Source organism: Sipha flava, unplaced genomic scaffold (assembly GCF_003268045.1).
Source record: "Sipha flava isolate LNK unplaced genomic scaffold, YSA_version1 241_pilon_pilon, whole genome shotgun sequence".
Taxonomy (NCBI): Eukaryota; Metazoa; Arthropoda; class Insecta; order Hemiptera; family Aphididae; genus Sipha; species Sipha flava.
The window spans coordinates 1-7,449 of record NW_020272889.1 but is presented as its reverse complement, the minus strand read 5'-3'; positions in this window follow the sequence as shown (position 1 = coordinate 7,449).

The window sequence follows — 7,449 nt, the reverse complement described above, 5'->3', positions numbered from 1 at the left end:
GCACTTAAAAAATCATAAATAATTCTTGAAATAAGATGAACTATCTATTCATTTTTTTTATAGTTATATTTTATTTTTTTATGTCAATTAAAAAAAAAAAAAAAAAATTTAAATACTATTTAATACTATTCTTGAGCCTTTATGAACTGCGTATAATGTACATCTTTGTCAGTAATTCATTTTAAATCTGAAACTTTTGAAACAAATTTATTCATTAAATGTACGATTATCAAGAAGATAAAAAAAAGATAATACAATTTCTATTTTTAATTTTATATATATTTTCCATTTAAATTTTTGATAGATTCTAATAGAATGTTTTATAACAGCGGTTCCCAAACATTTTTTTCAGCGGTGGCATTTTTTTTGGACTCAATTTAGCCATAATAATATAAATATTATTTAATTATTTTAATCATAATGTTATTTACAGGAGGAGTTTTAAAAAGTTGAAAATATTGTAGCCGGCATTATTTCAACCGAAAATATTTTAGCCGACACATATTTCGTCCGAACCGTATTTTAGCCGACACATATTTCAGTCGAACCGTATTTTAGCCAATAGTATTTGTCATTTGAGCATTGTAATATCATACCGTGGTAATAGTTTATACCACGGTTATAGATACCATATTATGATAGTCAGATAGGTACTAGTCAGAACCGGCGAAAGCTATGGGGTGCCAAACTGAAAATTATTTTTATTTAATTTATATTTTAATACGCATTAACAATCTATAATTTTATAAGTTAATAATTTTATTACAATATTATATAATCAGGTAATAAAGTTTAAAGTTATAACACAAAATACCTACTTAAATTTTATTTAAACTTACTAAAAAACTTAATTTTACTACCACTAAAATTAGGTAAGGAGGGGATTAAGAGCGTAAAAACATCTTAGATCATGTTATATCCTTATCTATAACCTAATTAGTAATACGTTATAAGATAGTAGGAGATAACATATTTTAGGAGTATCGGCTCGAATACGGTTCGATTAAAATACGAGTAGAATCATTTATTTTTCATCTAGAATACGGATCGGCTAATATATTATCGGTTATTTTATGCGCTCCCACTTACAGACCTAAAATACAAATAATGGGAATGACTTTAATAATATAAAAAATATTTTAAAATATGTTAATAATAATATGTTTTATTAATTTGTTAATTATATTTTATATAGTAAAATATAAATTGGAAAATATTTGTTATTCACTTTAATTCACACAACATGGAAATACTAAGTAAATAATTGAAAATATTTTATAATATTATTAATTTTGATGTTAACACATAACACGGTTTATTAGTAGGTACCTACCTATAAAATTATTGATAAATTATTACTCATGGAATATTAAAATAAAATAATAATAATAATTCCATTAAATAACTAATAACTGGACAAAACAGCAATATTGTAATATCACTAAATTATTTAAAAAATAGATCTGTGTACGCGGCCGCTGCATAATAGTAAACAAATTACACTTACCTTTTTTTTCTTATTGGATATCAAAGTGTAATAAATGTAATTATATTATGTATAATGTAATATTGTAATATAATATAATATTACCCAATAATATTTCCTAAATAAATTGTATATACTAGTTACGATTGGGAAACGTTAATCCATATGGTTCATGCACTGTGTACCGCGCACCACCAGTTTCGTTAAAAGTACCCGCATTTTAATCCAAAATTGGAGGTGGGTACTCGCCGTGTACTCCTGTTTACTTCACTAACAACTGCTAATAACATATTTGAATCAAAGGGTATATCATATGTAAATATGTTATATAAATCAGTAGATAAGTCACTATCATGCGGAACATCTGCATCAATATTGAAAGAGTCGGAAGTTATGTTTCCTTTATGTACTTGATGAGTTCTGTCTTTTAAATGATTTGAGTACTAATATTTTATAGTAAATTATCTAAAAACATAATTCAATTTTACATTTTAAATTGTTAATTTTAAGTGTAAGAACCTGGATATAGATATAATAATTAAATTATTTTTAAAATCTTTTTTTTATTGAAATTTAGAATTTATGAAATACACTTTTTATCAGGGACCAGAACTTTGATGTATTTTAAGGTTCTAATTACAGTTCAGTTCATAGAAAAAAGAAATTGGTTCTGGTTTCGATGTCGATTCTCAAAAAACTAAAATTTATGTTTTGATTTCTTTTCGATTCTTAAAAAATGAAAAATTTGTTTTAAGTTTTAATTTTATATTTATTTAAGAAATATATTGTTTCGTTTCAATTATTTAAAAATATTATAAAATATTAGTATTGTTAAATGGCATCAGTTATGGTGACCAATACCAATTTTTAACCAGATATCCTTCCAACAACTTTGGACTAAGGAGAAGGCTAAATAAGTAGAAAATTTACTTATCATGGTCACTAAATACAAGACCCGGTTTGAGATAACCTTTTTCGTTTTTTAAATGTCTACTTCTTTTAATAGTGTCATATTTTTTAAAATAAACTAATTAATAATTATAAAAAATTTAATGTCATATATTATTTAAAAATAACAAATTAATAATTAACAAACATAATTTTTTCAAAGAATACAGTCATAACATGCTCTAAGGTGCGTCCACATCAGAGAAAATATGTGTGTGCGTTGTATTTTGAATTTTGACGAACATGCGTGCCTTAAATATTAGACGAGTTTGAACCGAGTGAAACATATTTGTATGTTGTGTTGGAGTTCGTGGCCTACAACGCACATGATCGACCGGTCGTTTATCTTCCGGTCATGATCAAAGAAATTTATGTTATGCGGGATTATTTTGAACGATTTTATTTTATTACACACGTTTTATTACGCACGCGGCGCATGATTAGTGAATAAATCATTTGATTTTGATAGTTTTTAATTATTTATTTAATTATATTTATCAATGAAGTGGTGCTAAGATGATTGCATTCTACTCATACTAGAATAGGAAAATCCTAAAAAAAAAAGATTTAATAACTTAAATTCTTTACAAAGACGAACCAGAGTTAAAATATGACTTATTAACGCAGTAAGAGAACATTGCAATACTTTTATTGTTATCATTAATTACATTTATGTTATTTGTTGATTTGCTAAATTTGACTTTTTGTTTATTGTAATATAGAAGAATTGGTGGAAATTACGACGGATAATGTAGAACACATTTTAATCGAAGAATTATTATCATTCCGATGTGATGTACGAGTATGATCACATTCATTTGGATATTTGAATATAGATGAACTAAGCAATGAATAATGTAAGCAAATGTTTAGGTTTGAAAAAAACAGATATAGATCGACCGGTGCAATACGACTGCGCACCAAATTATATGTGTATATACCATAGTATGTATAATAATATATGGACAACATAAAGTAATGTATACAATACATACTTTATATAATTTGCGTATACATGCACTCAAACTATTAATTCACAAAATGCACTTTTTCAAAATCGAAACGAAAAGTTGATTGAGCTAATGATAGTTATAATAATAATTAACTATATGACTATCAGTAAAGAAAAAAAAAACAATTTTTAATAAAAAAAAATGTTGACTATTGACCATGTTAGTATATACTTTTAGCATAAATGTAATTTAAAAAAAAATAATTTTTAATCAAGCCAACGATGATAATTTGTTGACAGTTCTAAGCCTGTAATAATTAGAAAGGAAACTTGTGAATTAATAGGTAATAAGTTTGAGTGCATGTATATGAAAATTATATGTAGAAAGTATATATTATATACATTATTTTATGTTGAACATAAATTATTATACATAGTATATACACATATTATTATTTGGTGCACAATCGTGTTGCACATTTTTTGTGCAACCATAGTGTAATTAGTCGGGTCGAAAAAGGAAAAATTGCGCAATCATGTTACAGTCTAGATCGACTAAGAATGTTAGATATACCGGATATAATAGAGTCCAAAAAAAAAATATCGCGTTCCAGGTAACTAAATAAAATAATTATGATTATTTCTGGATTTAAAACGTAATATTATGTACGATGTACTTACATTAAAATAAATATTTTTTCACTACTATTTGTAGATTTATTGAGATTTTATGTTTGTCTTCATCGACTTACTTACCCTAATAGGTTATGTGACTTGAAAGCAATTTTTGGATTAAGTTTTCCTTACTTATGTGCTATATTCAACAGAGGCGGTTGGTCAGGGGAAACTTTGAGACTGCGTCTCCCCTTAAAAAAAAACAGCTACCTTTAAATAATGACTATTTAAAAATAAAAATGTAAAAAAATATTTTTATCTGAACTTAAAAATATGTTTTATCGTTATCTTTATTTATTATTATAAGCTGAAGATCACAAAATCTAAAACCTATAACAAGTTCGATAGAAATACTATTTTGGTAATTTCAACGATGGTCGTCGTTTCAGTGAAACTAACATCCGACAGGTTCAACCGTAATGTAATGTTTCGGCTTGTTGGACGGAGAGGGCCAAGAAGAGTAAGCTGCGTATTATAGACACTATTGAAACTGGGTTCTCGACAATAATTTGCGAGCCACCACGCCGTCATCTGCTTTTATCTACGAGTTTGCAGAGAAAAAAGATCGTATAATTGAATAAATTTATAAAAAAAATTTAGCATTAAATTAAGTTAAGAATACTAACTTAATATTAAATTACGTATTAAGTATAATTAATTTTCCAATAAAAGAGATTTTCTTGTATGTTGTTGTGTGGAGTTTATGTTTAATAATTTAAGTCTCCCCAGAATATATACTATGAGCCGCTACTGATATTCAACATGTACTTTAGCAGAACGGATGTAGAATTTTTTATTCGATGTTGAAGTTAGTAAGTTTTGAATATTATCTCACTGGTTAGCATCATTGTAGGGGTTTAAACATAGTACTTGCCGTAATAAAAACAAAACCTCTAAGGTTGAAAACCACAAATGCTCCTTTTTGTTTTCCATTTTAGAAATAAAAATAATTGTAAAATACGAAAAGAAACTTTCAACTTACAACTTACAAAAGCTTCGATAATGATGTATTATCATGTTGTATTATTACCTAAAACCTAATTTAATTTAATTATTATTATAAACATAAAATTAATATATTGTCAGCAAACGCACTCATACACATACACACACCATCTTCATGAAATGCTGACCAGATATGTTGCAATAGAATAAAACGCCCCCCGAAAGACGTGATGTTCGTTCGTTCTACTGCCATCGATGTGGAGGACGGAACGCTGCCCGATTTACGAGTCATTCATTTTTTTTTTTTGTATTAATAAATATTTTTTGTTGTCTAAAATTAAAATGTTTTAAATATAATTATAGTACGAGTAGGTGTTCATATTTAATAATTTCTCTACTTTACGTTCTTGTGCGAGTATATGAGAAAGTTGGTACATTTACAAAAAGGATATTAAAACTATATTGTATTTCAAACCTCAATCCAGTGCTAGATCATATTCCTTGTTAGTTTGAGGGGAAAGTACAATATAGTTAGGTAAAGGTTACCTCATTCTTGAAACATCCAGTGCTAGATCTTATTCTTTGTCAGTTGTTTTGAGTGTAAAATAACTTTAAAGCTACTAAAGGAAAGTAAGCCTTTTAAAAAAAACCTGTTTTATTTAATAGGATAGTCTATTAAGCAGTGCTAGATTGTATTCTTTGTCACTTAAGAAGGTAGTCTGGGCCAATTATAAGGTTTTTCTTTACGTGCTTGTTTGACGGTTAGAGTGTCCAATAACCAATTAATCTAAAATTAATTTTATATACTTTATATTTTATAGTAAATATCGTAGTAGTATTAACTATTTTTATATATTATTACGATTAGGTATGATAAAATAAAGTAATTCCATGTTGAAGAGCATAATTATTTTTTTAAATATCTATATGTATTATTATCACAGATTAATTGTCATATGTTGTGTGATAGTATAATTGAAACTTTAAATATATTTTTGGAAAAGTGAAAAGAAAATATATAAGTATTTAAAAAAAATTATCAGAAATAATAGTATTGAATAATTTATAAATAATTATTATAATTAATTATATATTTTTAGGTGTACTAAGTTTTGTACAATGTAAGTAAAATTTTTATAATTTCAATACATTTTTAAAAAGAAAAAGAAAATAATGAGCGAAATGTATTTCAATAATAATTTTAATAGTTCGATTCGGTTCGAGTTCTTAATACTTTGAAAATGTTCGGTTCGAGTTCTGTTCGACTCATCACTTCTTATAAATATAACATCAACCCTTAAACTATTCGTACCTTATATTTTCATAATATCTCTGCACTTACACGTGTATTGTAGTTTATTTTATCGAAATACTATAATAATATAAATATAACTTTTATACTACAAAAGTAATGTAATAAATTATAAATTAAAATATGTAATCTTGCTGCTAATTGTATTGGTCATATTAAATAAAAGTACATTAGTTTGGTAAAAATAATTTAAAAAAGTTGATGTTTCAGTAATACTTGACTGGTTCGTGGAGATTTTTATAATTTACTCGATTGTTCCTTTGAAATGTCGTTACATATTACTTATTCAACTGGTAATACATTTGTATTTGATGAGATATCTTTTTTTCTACAATAGATAAAAAAAAACATGAATTAGTTGATTGGTATATTTTTAATTGACATTTATCATTTATTTCAATCATATCAATCTTATTCAAATGAATAATACATAATAAAAATAATCAAAAATTTGTTTAATTTTAAAATTTGCGTTTGAATAGCTGAATTTGTGTTGAACATATACATATTTTTCTAATAAAACCTATAAATTAAGTAATAGTTTTCTTTTACCCAATGAAATTATACTAAGACAATGTTTGTATTTAATAGTCACGCCTGGTTTAACTGGTTTCGATGTTATCGAATATCGATTGTGTATTAATAATATTAATTTATATCATGTTGCATATGCAATCGTTGATAGCTAAAATAAGTGTGCATTTTACTTTCTTTCCGTAGACACCTATACTTGTACATTATTCTCCACACATTACACTAATAAATATCAATAACTAATAAAATTATGTTTTTTATCAAACTTTAAAATATTAATCTTGATAATTTCAAAAAATTTCTCTCTTCTTGTATTCAACCTTTTGATTGGATTTGCAGTTTGATAAACGCTCTCCATTCTTCCCTGTTTTCAGCTAACCATTCGGGTTCCATCGTCTTACTCTGATGGTTTTGAGTATCTAATCACGTTCACAAATTTCACTGAGTATGCTTTTGTTGGTAAAATAATCTATCCAATTCACTCGCAATATCTTTTACCAACAATAAAATTCAATGCTTCGAGGACATATTGGTCAGCCTTATTTAATACCCAGGTTTCTTACCACACTCCATAAATATATTTTTATTAAGTGTTTT